Here is a 15,413-nt window from a genome sequence, read left to right on the forward strand (position 1 = left end):
AGGAATGGAAAGTGATTCTCCTGCAAGAAAGCAGAAGCAATCCAGTGAAAGAACGAACAAGACAGTGACAAAACAAAAGGGGAAGTCCTCTTTCTCCTGCTATGCTCCTCCACATGGACCTCACCACTGACAAATTTCCTACCAATGGGTCCTTGATTTAGCTAAAAAGACTACAAAGAAAAAAAAAAATCATGAAAAAAGAGAAAGCTGTCACTTGGACCCCCTGAGCATGTGTGTCCACCTGGAGAGCCCAGAACTGCCCCAAAAGACATGGGTCTCACACCTGAGACGAAAAACTACAAGGCCAGAGAGCGAGCGAGCTCCACTCCTTCTGGGACTAATGTCGGTACAATCTCAGCCACTGCAGGCACTGCGGACAGCCTGAGCTTTAAGAAGGAAGCTGGAAAGCCCAAAGGCTGCCCTTCAGCGTTCACAGTAAGGGGCCCTGCCCTTGGTGACTCATTTAAGGGCCTGCACTGCTTCAAAGTGAAACATTCTTAATCTGGAGGCTGCACAATCCCTGGCCTCTCCACCACTCAATAAGGTGCCCAGATTGACTGTGATGGCTGCTGCTGCCAGCCCCAGTCCCAGGGTCAACCAGGAAGGCAGGCACATGAACCAGGGTCTGACAGACCATGCCCAACACAGGTGCCCTCCCTGACCACACACACACACACACACACACACACACACACCACGTCAGCTCCCACCTGTGTGCCAAAGCCTTCCCATTGCTTCCAGTATGGCTTCTCAAAGGTAAAAAAACTATCTGGAATGGACTGGTAATAGATTCTGGTACCAGGTGGCGATATGTTAAAATGTGTTACCTAATTTGCAAATGTTCCCTTAAGCTGCAAAATAACATTCACATTTATCATAAGACCTCCAAAGCGCAGACTTGGCAAGTTTCTATTAATACATTTCAAAGATACATTATCTGTAAATTAGACTGTATGAGAAATAGTTTTGTAAATTGTACATTAAAATACTAAGGCACACATACGATCATATTAAAGAGAAAAAGCCTTAGGTAGGAGATTTATTCAGAACTCATGACATACGTTCTTAATCTCCTACAGTCCCTACTTAAAAAAGAAATGTAAAAGTTATCCACCTGATTTTAAATAGTAAAAGAATAAGGAAGTAAAACATCTCACTCGTCTTTCGCTGTAGGAAGACACACATTTTAAGACACCAAACCCCAAAAGTTACTCTCTAGGGGCGATGGCACAGAGGAGACAGAAATTCAAGTTGTTTCAGCAGAAATTCACAGATCATTAAATTAATTCAAAACCCAACAGGGCAGCAAACTAACAATTTACCCTTACAGTATCTGGTTACAGCTGGTAATTTTTCACACACAAAAAATTACCTTCCTTCCCTTCATTTAAAATGGCAAGCAGTGTAAGGTCACAGTTTAAAAGTGCAACGCAAAGCTGATGCCAGCCAGAGTCAGCCTTAAATAACACAGATTTAAAGGAAGTGGGGTGAGGCGGAGGGGAGGAGCCTGGAAACAGATCAGTGGACCCCACACACACACACACCTGGCCCGGGTGTCATGCCCCTCAGCACATCTGAGTCACCTGCGGGAGGCTTTTTAACTTTATCCAAACTCAAACCACACCCAGACCACTTGAATCAGAATTTCCAGTTGGTCATTTTCAAACTCCCCCAGGTGATTGTAACGTGCATTCAGGAGTTAGCATCACCAGACTGAGAGGGAGAAGAGAGAATGGGAAGGTCGGGGTTAGGAATAGACAGCCCGCGTGTGAAAAACCTCAAGTCCGCAGGCGGCCTTAAAGTCAGACACTGCTGTGAGTCCCACCTCGGCAGTGGCCAGCTCTCAAACTTCTAGTCCAGGATTCTCATCCTCCTGCTCAGTTGTTATGTGCAGGGACAGGTCAGGAGCCCTTCTCTGCCCTGGCTCCACCACTCTGTCATTATTTGGTACGCAGAACAGCTGTACTTAATCTCCAACATGGCAACCTGCTTGGGTGACTGGTCTGGAGAGCCGGCTGGGTAGGAGACAGCCTCAGCACTGACCAGGGAGTTTCCCAGCCCACTACTCTCCCCTTTAACCCCCTCTGTGGGTTCCAAGACGTAAACACACACTCAAGAGTAAATTATTGGTTTGTGGTCCTCTGAAGCAGTTGGTTCTTAAATTATTTTAATGAGCTGTGAACTTATGCTAAAGCAATTTCTTATCCCAGGAGAGGAACTGTTGGAAACAGAAAAAAAAAAAAAAAATGTCTGTGGCTTGGCAGGAAGTTCTGGGGACAAGAATAGGAAAAAGTTTAAAACGTACAATCATTTAAAAAGCAAAGATGTAACATTTTCAAACAGGAGAAAACTATTTCATTCAACAATTTTACTTCCTTGTATTAGGACAGATTTGTATTGGCATTTTTTTAATACTTTAAAAAATATAATGGATTTTATAATACATTGTACTAATAAGCACTTAATATTGTTAAATAAAAATCAAGGAGGCCATGGTTTTGAACTAAGCTCTGGTACTAAGCCCCAAGAGACCAGACTAAAAATCAAAATGGAGTCACACATGCTAAAATTCTGTATCACCAAATCAAAACTGAGTTATCTGACCTTCCAAGAAATCAGGAGAGATAACAGCCAATTTCCCAAACAGACCGGTTTCAAGCTTCAGTTGGCATAATAATGAAGTTCTCTCTGTTTTAATCCTTAACCTGCAGTAACCTGATGTTAACCTATCAGTTATCTTTCTTTGCTGTCTCCCTGTCCCCACCTTACGAGGAAAGTAACTTTGAAATGATCAACCTGCTTTTTTGTTTTTTGTTTCTGCTTCATTCAGCCCCCCTGCTCAACTCATGAAAGTATTTATTCTCTTTTATGGAATGAAGTGTTGCCCATTCAAGAATCACAAATACAGCCAATTGAGATCTTCAAATTTGGTGGCTCACACCTGTAATCCCAGCACTTCAGGAGGCCAAGGTGGGAGGATCACATGAGGCCAGGAGTTTGAGACCACCCTGGGCAACCTAGTGAGACCCTGTCTTTATAAAAATAAATAAATAAATAAGAAATATTGGCTGGGCGCGGTGGCTCACGCCTGTAATCCTAGCACTCTGGGAGGCCGAGGCGGGTGGATCGCTCGAGGTCAGGAGTTCAAGACCAGCCTGAGCAAGAGCAAGACCCCGTCTCTACTAAAAAAATAGAAAGAAATTATCTGGCCAACTAAAAATATATATATAGAAAAAATAAGCCGGGCATGGTGGCGCATGCCTGTAGTCCCAGCTACTAGGGAGGCTGAGACAGTAGGATCCCTTGAGCCCAGGAGTTTGAGGTTGCTGTGAGCTAGGCTGACGCCACGGCACTCACTCTAGCCCGGGGAACAAAAGCGAGACTCTGTCTCAAAAAAAAAAAAAGAAAGAAAGAAAGAAATATTAGCAGGGCTTGGTGATACACACCTGTAGTCCTAGCTACTCAGGAGGCTGAGGTGGGAGGATTGCTGGAACCCAGGAGTTTGAGGTTACAGTGAGCTATCATGATGCCACCACAGTCTAGCCTGGGCAACAGGGCAAGATCCTGTCTCAGAAAAAAACAAAAAATGAAAACTAAATTATTTGTAATTTTGACAATATAATATATATCATTTGATCTTCAAATGAGATAATATTGTGAGTAGATTAGTAGATTTCACCACCACCTTTTTACAAAAGAGGAACCTGAAGAAAACTCAAGAGACTAAGCAATCAGTGCACTTTTACACAGTAAGAAAGGGATGGATGGGGTCAAGATGCCAAACCAGGTCTGTCTGACTCAAAACTTTCAATAATTGAGCTCAAATAAATAAATTCAGCATCTCTCAATGCTTAAACGATATGAAAAAAAAAACACTGTTAGAAAATCAATTCACACTTTTATACAAAAGGCTCTGTCTATATTGCTTCAATAAGCAGTTTCCTCCAGAGGCATACTCTGTGTTTTAGAATGTCATTGAGTTTTTATTTTAGTTTTAAACAAAATTAGACACCTATAGGACACTAGAGGACAACTATAGGCACTACTGCTATGGAACAAATTACCCCAAAATTTAATGGCTTAAAACAGCAAACATTTACCTCACATAGCACCTGAGAGTCAGGACTCCAGGAGCAGCTAAATTAAGCGAAGTGGTTCTCATGGTCTCTCATGCGGTTGTGGGCAGAATATCAGCCGGGGCTGCAGTCAGCTCAAGGCATGAGTAGAGCTGAAAGACCGAATTCCAAAATGGCCCCCACTCGCCTGGCTGTTGGCAGAGGCCTCAGTTCCTTGGCACACCGGCCTCACAACAGGTCAGCTGGCTTTTCACAGAGCACGTGATGAGAGACAGAGAGAGAGAGAAAGGAGGAAGCTACAGTGCCTTGTGTAGCCTGGTCTCCAAAGCACTGTCCAGCCCACACTCCAGGGCAGGTGAATTAGCTACCACCTTTTGAAGGGAGAAGTATCAAGAAATTTATGAACATTTTTAAACCACAATGACCAACAAGGTGCAAGTATGATGGATTTTTCATTTTATAAGAATTCCCAAGGAAGTAACTCTGAGCTTTTCTTTGAAAAGTAAAAATATTTTACAAACAATTGATAGACTCGATCTAAAAACAGAAACAATGACTTTTACCAAAACAAAATAATCCTCACATGTTATACATGATTGTAAATGTTTCTAAACTGTGTACAGTACCTACGGAACACCAAACTGTGCATTCTTAGTGCTACATTGGATGCTGTTAAGAATACCAAGCACATGTAAAATGAGTAGCAGATGCAATATGAATGCAAATTTAGAGAAGGGAACCATTGCTATAATGAAGTACAGAGTAACACTGAAAAAAGAATTTACAAAAAATTCAAATAACCAATAAACATAAAAAATACTCAACCTTAACAATAACCAAAAAATATAAACAAAACTTCACATTTTCTTATCAAATGGACAAGGATATTTGACATAAATATTATATGCTCATGAAAATCTAGGAGTATAAAATGATAATAGCAGCTAGAGTGCATTCTCAGTTAATCTTCATAACAACCTTGTAAGGCAGGTATGATTACTATTCCCCATTTCCAGATGAAGAAATGAAGGGACAGGGATTAAGTGAATCCTCAATCACATGGCTAGTAAGTGGCAGGTCAAGGATTTGACCACAGTTTTCCTAACTCAACCTAACCATTAACCATTATTCTACAGTGCAGCCTGTATAGAAAACATTCAAGCCCTATGAATCACGAGCCTTAAAAATCTCTATGCATTTAGATCCAGAAATCCCCACTTCTAGAGTACTGAGGCTTCAGACAATAATACGCTAAGCCACTAAGCTAAGAAATGCACCTGTTGTGTTCATACAATGATACATAAAACAAACTGGCTAAAGCAGAATATTTAGACAGAATAGGATCCTACAGCTTTCAAGATGGAAGGTGGGCCTGGCAGGGTGGCTCACGCCTGTAATCCTAGCACTCTGGGAGGCCGAGGTGGGCGGATCGTTTGAGCTCAGGAGTTCGAGACCAGCCTGAGCAAGAGCGAGACCCCATCTCTACTAAGAATAGAAAGAAATTATATGGACAGCTAAAAATATATATATAGAAAAAAATTAGCCGGGCATGGTGGCGCATGCCTGTAGTCCCAGCTACTCGGGAGGCTGAGACAGGAGGATCCCTTGAGCTCAGGAGTTTGAGGTTGCTGTGAGCTAGGCTGACACCACGGCACTCACTCTAGCCTGGGCAACAGAGTGAGACTCTGTCTCAAAAAAAAAAAAAAAAAAAAAAAGATGGAAGGTGGTCTTAAAGATTACTTAGCCCAACCATCCGATATAAAAAAGTCTTTCTATTCCCCAGTGTGGGCGAGGAGAAGAAAGAAAAACCCTCAGCCTGATGAATCTCTAAGCTCAGTAGTTAATAGGAGTAAAGTGCTATTGGCCTTCGTAATAAACAGCCCATCATACTTCTTTAGAACTTGGGTTTTCTCTCTTTTACTTAAGGTCTTCCCAGGAGGCCTACCTTTGCTATAGACTCAGAAATCAGATACACTAACCTGTATGAGGATTAACAAAATAAGATTGCCAATTTAAGTCCACAGGCTTTGAGTAAAATGTATATGATGTTCAAAACATGAACATCAAGGTGGCACATTCAGTGCCTTAGAGACCTTGCCCTCACTGTCAGGATGTTTTTTGCAAGAAGCTAATGGAAGTCTATCTTTAAAAAATAACAATACAGCATTAAGACATTGATTACAGCCAGAGAAACTAGAGGTTAGTCCCATGTTAAAAAAATAAGTATCCATTGAATAAATGCATACTGCGATCCCAAAGTACAGAGGGGTTGGGGGGGTTTCACTGGAGATTTGAGCACAGACTCAAGGAGGTATGGGTAAGCCATGCAGAGTTCTGGGGGAAGAGCATTCTAGGCAGAAGGAACAGCAGGTACTAAGGCCCCGAGGCAGAAATGGGCTGCATGTTTGAGAAACAGACTTTATTCTTGACAACTTCGTGAATCTTAAGCTTTAGAACTCACAATACTTAAGATTAATAATTTTATTGTCTCTTAAGAATTCTCTTTAAAAATAAACCTATAGCTTTTAATGTGTAAAGCAGTCATCCAAAACAGAAAATACCATGCTCTGAGGGCACATTTCTCTAGAAAATGGACAACTCCTAATGAGCACAACGAAATAAAACTGCTGTGACTTTGATCTCAGGTAGGTCACATTAAAAACACCAGCTGCAGGCAGAGTTATAATTAGGCAAATCAGCCATCCTTGGGAATCAGCTTTAGTATGCAGGTGGTACTCTAGAGGCAGACCAGCACAGAGGTATGAGGAGAGAAGCAAAAGTCAATGAACACAAACTGAAACCTGAATCCATCACCCTCACTGAAACCAAACCATCCAAACCACCCGATTTCCATCAATATTCCTCCCAATACACCCTCCCTCACCATGATCCTATCACCAGCTCTTTCACTTATCCCCCTGACACTGGACTCTTTCTGTTTCTGCCTCAGGGCCTTTGCACAGGCTGCTCCCTCAGCCTAGAATTTCTGCTTCCACATCATCCCCATTCAACCCAAAGTTCACTTCTTCAGGAATGCTTCTCTCCCACCCCATGAGATTCCCTGTTATATACTCTCATGTCACCACCACCATTTCCTCCCCAGACCTGTGTAATCACCACCCTGGTCCCCCCTAAGCTCCACGCTGGCAGGAAATGTGTCAGTCAACTTCATCACTGCATCCAGGGCCCAGCCCAGTGCCTGGAAGCTAGAAGGTTCTCAAAATATATCTGTTTAATGAATGATTGTCCAAAACATCCTTACTATCTTTTTTTTTCCTCTACTCAACTGCCACTGTTGACTCTCAGCCCTCATCGCCTCACACCAATGCTTTCCCAGACTCCAGGCTCCCTAATCTCCAATCCAGCCTGCAGTAACTGCCAGATTAATTTCTTGATATGCCACCAGGACTCTCCTCAGCCTTGACTTATCACACAGCAGGTCTTAAATCCCCTTTAGGGCTTTCAGGTCCCTCCCTTACCTAGTGACACCAACTGTCTGCAAGTTGATGCTCCCCTTGCCTCTGGGTCCAGCCAGCTGCTCACTGTCTCAGGAGCTCCACTGGGCAACCCCTCACCTTCTATGTATCTAAAGCCCACTTATTCTTCCAAGTCAAATTCAAGGCCGGGTACAGTGGCTCACACCTATAATCCCATCACTTTGGGAGCCCAAGGCAGGAGGATTACTTGAGGCCAGGAGTTCAAGACCAGCCTAAGCAAGAGTGAGACCCTATCTCGGGGAAAAAAAAAAAAAAAAAAAAACAGTAAAATCAACAAAGTCCACGTCTATAGTCCCAGCCACTCAGGAGGCTGAAGCAGGAGAATCACTTGAGCCCAGGAGTTTGAGGTTGCAGTGAGTTATGACGACACCACCGCACTGTAGTCTGGGCAACAGAGTGAGACCCTGTCTGAAAAAAAAAAAATGTCAAATTCAAGACACACTTCTCCAAGAGATCTCCATGTCTCTAACCAGTCCAGTATTACGCTACCAGCCCTAGACTCCATTTAGCTGTTCTAATTTCCCATATGTTCATTTGTATCCCCCACAACAGCCTGACTGGTGTCAGGAAGGGAAGGGTGTTAACATTTACTGAACACCACTGCGTGTCAGACATTACATGAAACGCAAAGTATCTGGATGCAAGTTCCAATAAATTGACTGGCTCACTTTTCCTTCTGGGCACCTTTTAATTCCATATGGTCCCACTCTATGAAGGAGCCTTAATGAAGAAAATAATGAAGTCCCAAAAAATGAAGTCATTAAAAAAGCAAAATGCTTATGAGTGCAAGAAAGAACAAACAGCTTCACTCTCCTTTATCTACCAATCAATCGATCATCCGAGTTGTTGAAAATAGGAAATTTGATTTATTTTCCAGGGCTCTGTCTGTCCACTCTATTAGGGGAACTGAAAAAGCCACAGAAATCTGTGGAACCTGAGTAATGAAAAGTTGATTGTGGCTCCAAACTAGATAAACTGCAGGGACCACCTCCAGGCTGAAAACCTAGACCATTCCCACAGCCACCTTAGATCCACCCATCAGACCTTCAGAGCTATTAGTAGAAGGAAGCACAGACATCTATCCCGATGGTCAAACACTTGCACTAAACATGCATTTGACATAGTCACAACCCAAGATTGGAGGAATCCTTTCTTCATCCTTTACTCAGTTAAGAACCAGAAGTTCCTGCACAAGAGGAAACTATTTCTTAATGTTCTCTCAGTAATTTTGAAGCATTTTTTAAACGTTATCCCTGCATGCACTGACATACCAGAAATACTATAAACATGTGATAGCAAATAGATATATGGATTGTATATGCTTTATTCTCCACCCAAATGTTTCAATTTATGGGAAGGTGTAAAATCTATTGGTAAGCATTATAAAAATTACAGATGTTTCTAACTGTGTCCCTACTGGCTCTCACCCTTTTTCTGCCTACAATAGGAATCAAACACAATTTAACAGAGGAAATGCAGCTGAATTGACCCAACTAGTGTCGATGAATCTTCCATGGAGAAGAGATTAGCCAAAATGAGCCAAACTCTGACAAATGCATGCAGTGAGACCTCAAAATACGTCAGTCAGCCTAAGCAATTTTTGAACATAAGTTTTGGTCACACATGCTTAGAAAACTAGCAACTCAGCCAGGCGTGGTGACTCACGCCCGTAATCCTAGCACTCAGGGAGGCCAAGGCAGAAGGAGCTCAAGAGTTGGAGACCAGCCTCAGCAAGAGCCAGAGCAAGACTCTGTCTCTATTAAAAATAGAAAAATTAGCCAGGTGTCATGGTGTGTGCCTGTAGTCCCAGTTACTTAAGAGGCTGAGGCAGGAGGATCACTTGAGCCCGGGAGTTTGAGGTTACTGTGAGCTATGATGAAACCATGGTACTTTAGCCTGGGCAACAGAGCAAGAAAGACTGTCTCAAAAAAAAGAAAAAGAAAAGAAAAAAGAAAACAACTTGGCATGCCTAATAAGCCATGAATTCCACTAAGAGCAGCAGAATATGTTAAACATAGGGGGAAATGGTGCTTTTTGTTTTCATTTTTTTCCCCCAACCATAGGCAGAGAGCACAAAATTATCTAACCACTCGCAGACAAAGGAGGAAACACATACTGGGAAAACAGAAACAGAGATATACCTATCTTCTCCTTTTGTACTGAAAACCACAGCAGCCTTTTTTGGGATCATGACTTTAGTCAACTCAGCAGTTGCTGCAGCAAGTGAAAAAGCAGGGAAAAAAGCACAGGAAACAGTACATGGAAGGCTCAGAACTGTAGAATTGATCACATAAAATCACCACTCCTCCACTGGGGGGAGGGAGGGAATCCCTGGATCCTTTTCAACTTTTCTACAATACCAAATGACAAGCATTTTCAAACACAAATCAATTTACAATGAAACTTTTCAAAAATACAACGGTTTTAAGTAAAGCCAGGCACATCTTATTGAATACGCATACCTGTTTTTAGTAGCCTCGATTTTCATACTTTAAGAAAATGTTTCAAGACATAAATACTGCTCATCTTTCCGAAAACAGTATTTAAAAAGACAGCAAAAGTTTCCTAGAGAGCAGTCAGTCGTGTTTATTCTTAAACACAACTGACCCAAATATTAATATGGTATTTAAATGTTAGGTCACTTAGTTTTCTCCCTCTGGCTCACCAAAAAAAAAAAAAAAAAAAAGTTGGCATTTTCAAGTACGAGGAAAATGCAAGGATTTTTAACCTGAAAACATACAAGGAGACTCCAGTTTTTTCACCACCATTCACAAAGGAAATCTGCACCCTAAGGGGGTCTAGTTTCCTCTATGGCTGTTCTTTGGACCTCGGTGTCAATACTGATGTTCTGTGACACCGTCACAACCTGCCCTCCCGGGTGTGTGTAATGGCTGAAAGGCAGTCAGTCTAGGGGAAAGGTCTTCTGGGTTTGCTGGACACAGATTTTAGGAACTTATGATTTATCAAGGTTCTCATAATCCTCAAAAAAAGGCAATTCAGACTCTTACAAAAGCTAAATCATAATTAACTTAACGTTTTCTTCACTGAAATTAATAGAATTACTAGTCTTCTTTTTGACACATAATTTACTACTACAAGGAATTTTAATAAATCCTGCTGGGTTCCCAAAACTAAGCTTCATTTTTGAAACGTATCTTCATCAAGTGATCAAGGTTATCTGAACTGAACTTACCTCTTTATGCTTGGCAGGGAAGCTGGCCCGTTTACTCTTGACTACCAGCCTACCAGAAATACAAAGGGATTTATTTTTCAGCTACGACCTCCAAAAATTTAAAAAGCTGTGCATAAAGGTTAACAGCAAAAAACGGCAGACAGGGGGCAAAAAAGAGGAAACTGGTAGTTGTTTTCAAAGTAAGCTCTGTCCAACCCAATAAATCAGTTTTCTGATCGACAAATACAAATGAAAATAATAAAAAGCCTTTTAAGAAAAACTGCACTTAGCCTCATTGCTTAGAACCTATGTCTAAGGGCATTCTAAGTCATGATTTCACCTTTTATCTCCCACAGGGCTTGGCTATTGCTAATCATAATGACAGCTAACACTTATCTGGTATTTATCATGTTACCATGTCCTAGGCACTCTTCTAAGCCCTACATATATTATTTCATTCAACTCTCCTAACAACCTAGGAAATAGATAGTATTACTAGCCTAATTTTACCAATGACAAAACTCCGGCACAGGGTTAAATAACTTGCCAAAGGTCACTAGTGAGTAAATGATGGAGCCACAAGATAATAATTACTAACATTCTATAGGATGTTAAAATTTTGCAGTTTTCTTCTGCCATTATCTCCTCTGAGCCTCTCAACACCTATAATATTGATGGGATAATATTAGCATCTTAATTTTACAAATGTCCAAAACATTAAGTGATTTTTCCAAGCTAAGAAATGAAGGAGCTAGATGAGAAATCCAGATATTCTGAGTCTATATTCTCTCCTTTTCCAACATACAGGCAGCCTTTCTTATTGCAGACACTCAATAAAAGTATTTTCATCAAGCACTATTTCCCAAAGCATATTTCTACATTTAAGCTCCAGATGGTTGAAAATGATCTAATTCACCTTTCTATCCCTGGCACCAAGTACAGAGCCTGGCGCACGGGAGACTGTCAGCCTGAGCATTCCCCAGACACTCCTCGTGCTCCTCCACCAAACTCGCTTCTCTGTGTTGGTGCTACCTCTCCGTCCTGGACAGCCTGCAGGGACACAGTCAAGTCCCCACTTTCAGGGGGCTAAGTCCACAATCTCTTCTCCAAATCTAAAATCCAAAAGGATACAAAAACTGAAGGTTTTCTCTTAAGTCTGATGCCAAACCTCACTTGAGGATTGTGGTAGTCCATCTTCAAGGTGGCTCCGAGAGATCCCTACCCTCCTGGTCCTACACCCTTGTTCAGTTCTCTCTCACACCGAGGCTCGTTGGTGTGACCACCACAGCAGAAGTACCAGGATGTTATAAAAGACCGTGTCTTCCATCTTGAGCACTCTCGCTTGGATCACTTTCTCTGGAGGGAAGCCAGCTGCCATGTTGCAAGGACACTCAGGAGCCTACGGAGAGGCCCACAGGGTGAGGAACTGAGACTTTCTGGCAACACCCATCATCTCCAGGTGACTGACATCTCAGCCACAGCCGGAGTGCAACCTCATGGGAGACCTGGAGCCATGTCACGCAACTAAGCACTCCTAGATTCCTGACCCATGGAAACTGTAGACAATGGTAGTTATTTTAAAGCCACTAAGTTTAGTTTTGGTCATAATTTGCCACAGAGCAACAGATAACTAACAGAGGAACAACAGCGGTTATAAACTGTGATAAGGCTACTTATGGTCTCTATTTGTGTCCGCTTTTATGAATATTCAATTACTGTGCTTGTGTTATGAGGTATCTCCTTCAGACTTGTCCGGGGATGTTGTATAATGTATGTGCCATATAACCATGCTGGAATCTGAAAAATTGTAGGTCTTGAAACATATCTACCCCAAGGGTTTCAGATAAGGCACTGTTGAAACTATATTCCCTTTTTCTAAAACACCTTTCCTGATTAACCTCACTCCGGCATATAAGAAACAACTTCTTATAAGAATTTCTATGCCTCCTAGAATCTCCACTATATAACCTAGTACTTGATTATAAATTATCCTGCATTATACTCTGTTGTTTTCTAAGTAAATATTTGTCTTTCCATCTCAAGGTTAAACTTCTTATAGGTAAGAGTGATCCCTCTATTTCATTATCCCCACCAGAAATCCTGGATACTGCTGGGCACACAATAAGCTCTGAATAAATTCTTGTAGAACTGATTTCACAAATCCATATAGCGTTGGTCCAGACCCCAAGATACCCTCACACCCAAAACCTATTTACCTTCAAATAACTGTTCCATAACATGATGTAAAAACAGTGTCTGAACGAAAAAGAAGCTGGCTCTCTGAGGAATTCAGGAAAATTTGCACGTCCTCCAAGTGCCCTTGTAAATAGCAACAGAAACACAAAATAATCGTTATTGGGGACAAGATCTATTAGCCTCCTGACGATTGGCCTATCTGAAATCTTTCAAGGAAAGAGCAATTTTACCTTTCTGCTTTCTTCTGTGCACCCTCCCCTGGGCAATAAGAAGGGTCACTAATCAGTTTTTAATTTTCTTCCTGGAGAAAGATTCAGCATGGAGCTATAAGAACTCAGGGTAAAGGCTTTACAAAATAAAGACCAAGGAAACACTGAGTGATACAAGCTCTAAAATCATGGCACAAAATAAACTATTCCAGATTTTTTAGATAATTAAGCATTTTTTTAAATGCCTAAAAATTAAAATGCAATAAGTATCATTCTGAAAAGAAATTCCACATAAGTAATCTCTTATGTAAATTTTTTTTAATAAGGTTCCTTGGAGCAGAAGGCTCTCTCCCTCACGTAACCTAACCAGGGAGAGTTCCACAAATCCAAATGCTAAGACTGCAAAAGGTAATCAGGACAGACCACAGGACTGGGAAGACTTAATTTAAGAGAGCTGGGAAAGAACAAAAACACAAAAACAAAAAAACAGGGAGGGGTTGGGAGAATGGGAGGAGATGGGATTGGCAGTGAATCTAAATGATTTTCAATAAATTCTGACCTCTGCCTCTAGCAATCAGCTTTCAATCCTTTTTCCTTTCTCTGCTGCAAAGAAACTGGGGGTTACTGGCAACCAAGAAAAGAACCAGGTAGAAAATCAGAGGCAAGGGTCTAGGTCCACGGGCTGGGCTCTGGCAAATCAACCCAGGCCCCTTGCTGGGTTTCCGTCCCCTCACCTATAGAATGTGGGGGCTGGATTAGATGATTCCAACTGTCCACACAGGTCTAACTTTCTACTGTAAGTGAAATCCAGTCTGTTGTAATTTATGTCACCCCTTCCACACTCTCGCCCTGGCTGTCTGCTGCATTTTAGGGAGCACGACGGGGCTGAATTAACTGAGGACATACGACCACACACAGCTTTGGTGCAGAGGATCAGACAGCTGAACTACTGGGCAAAGAGTAAGTGGCTGACAGGAAAAAGCAATGACAAGCAGAAATGAGTTCGTGTGAAAGATTTTGTGATGCTGTGGTATTATCTAGATTCTAGATGCTTGAGATCCTCTTCACAAAGAGAGCTGTAGCCTCCACAGCTATTGGGATTTGTCAAGTGTTTGAATAATACCGACTTTTAAAATGTGCAATCCAGACAAGACTGTAAAGCTTATATTATGCCAGTTTCGATACCACTAAGATTTGCTACGATTTCCCTCAGTCCTAGGGGGTTTTAGTCCAATTCCATAAAGCCATGACTACTCCCTAGGCTTTAACCTGCAATCCTGCTAGAAATCCCCAAAGTTCAGGGTTGAAAGGAAGTCCTAGGGGAAGTCCTGTGTGTTCAGAAGTAGTCTTCTAGCCATTTACATTATTTTCCTAGGGGATAAAAAGCACACATTGCACTACTAAGAACAAACCTCTAACATTTGCTAAATACTTTTCAGGGTAATAGGTAAGAACCACATACATATTGAAATGATATTAATTTTTCTAACATCTTCCCCTATCAAAACTACCAAAGAAAGTATTTCATAAAACACAGGCAAAATACCCTTTTTCCAGTCCTCCACCGAGTGACTTACAGAAAGAGTCTGCAAGAACCAAAGGCAAATCCTTTACAGAACGTAAATAGCAATACTTGTGCAGAAAAGTTTTGGAAATCTAAATATTCAAGCACAGTTTCAAGTTACAAAAGCAATAGCAGCAGCATGACTAAAACAATCTTTCAATCAGTCCTTTGACAAATATTTACGGAGCACCACCATGTGCCTGGCATTCTTTTAGGTTCTTGAAAATGTAACGGTGAGCAAAATAGAGAATGTCACTGCTCCCAGTTTACAGGAAATTTTTCGCAAAATATGAAATGTTTTTAACTAGGAGTGTTTGCTGAATCACACACACCTATCTTATCAGGGAACTAGTAAAAACTACACAAGGTACATTTAAGATACTCCTGCAGATAAAGGGAATAGAATTGAGAGCCCAGAAACAAATCTTCACATTTATTGTTAATTGGCTTTTTTATAAGGGTGCCAAGAAAACAATGCTGGGACAACTGGATACTCATGAGCAAAAGAATGAAGAACAGATCATAGACCTAAATGTAGGTCTTAAGGCTATAAAATTCTTAAAAGAAAACATAGGAGTAAGTCTTCATGCCTTGAGTTAGCGATGGTTTCTCAGCTATGACACCAAAAGCACAAGCAACAGAAGAAAAAATAGATAAACTGGACTTCACCAAAATCAAAAATTTTTGTGTTTGAAAGGA

The 15,413-nt window shown here is 41.4% G+C and overlaps 1 protein-coding gene across 1 annotated transcript in view; it reads right to left on the reverse strand.

The window, feature by feature from the left end:
- EPB41L4A (erythrocyte membrane protein band 4.1 like 4A) overlaps nt 1-15,413 on the reverse strand; it is a 234,384-nt gene that overhangs the window by 207,763 nt on the left and 11,208 nt on the right. The gene's annotated exons all lie outside the window — the stretch shown is intronic.

Source organism: Eulemur rufifrons, chromosome 17 (genome assembly GCF_041146395.1).
Source record: "Eulemur rufifrons isolate Redbay chromosome 17, OSU_ERuf_1, whole genome shotgun sequence".
NCBI classification, from domain to species: domain Eukaryota; kingdom Metazoa; phylum Chordata; class Mammalia; order Primates; family Lemuridae; genus Eulemur; species Eulemur rufifrons.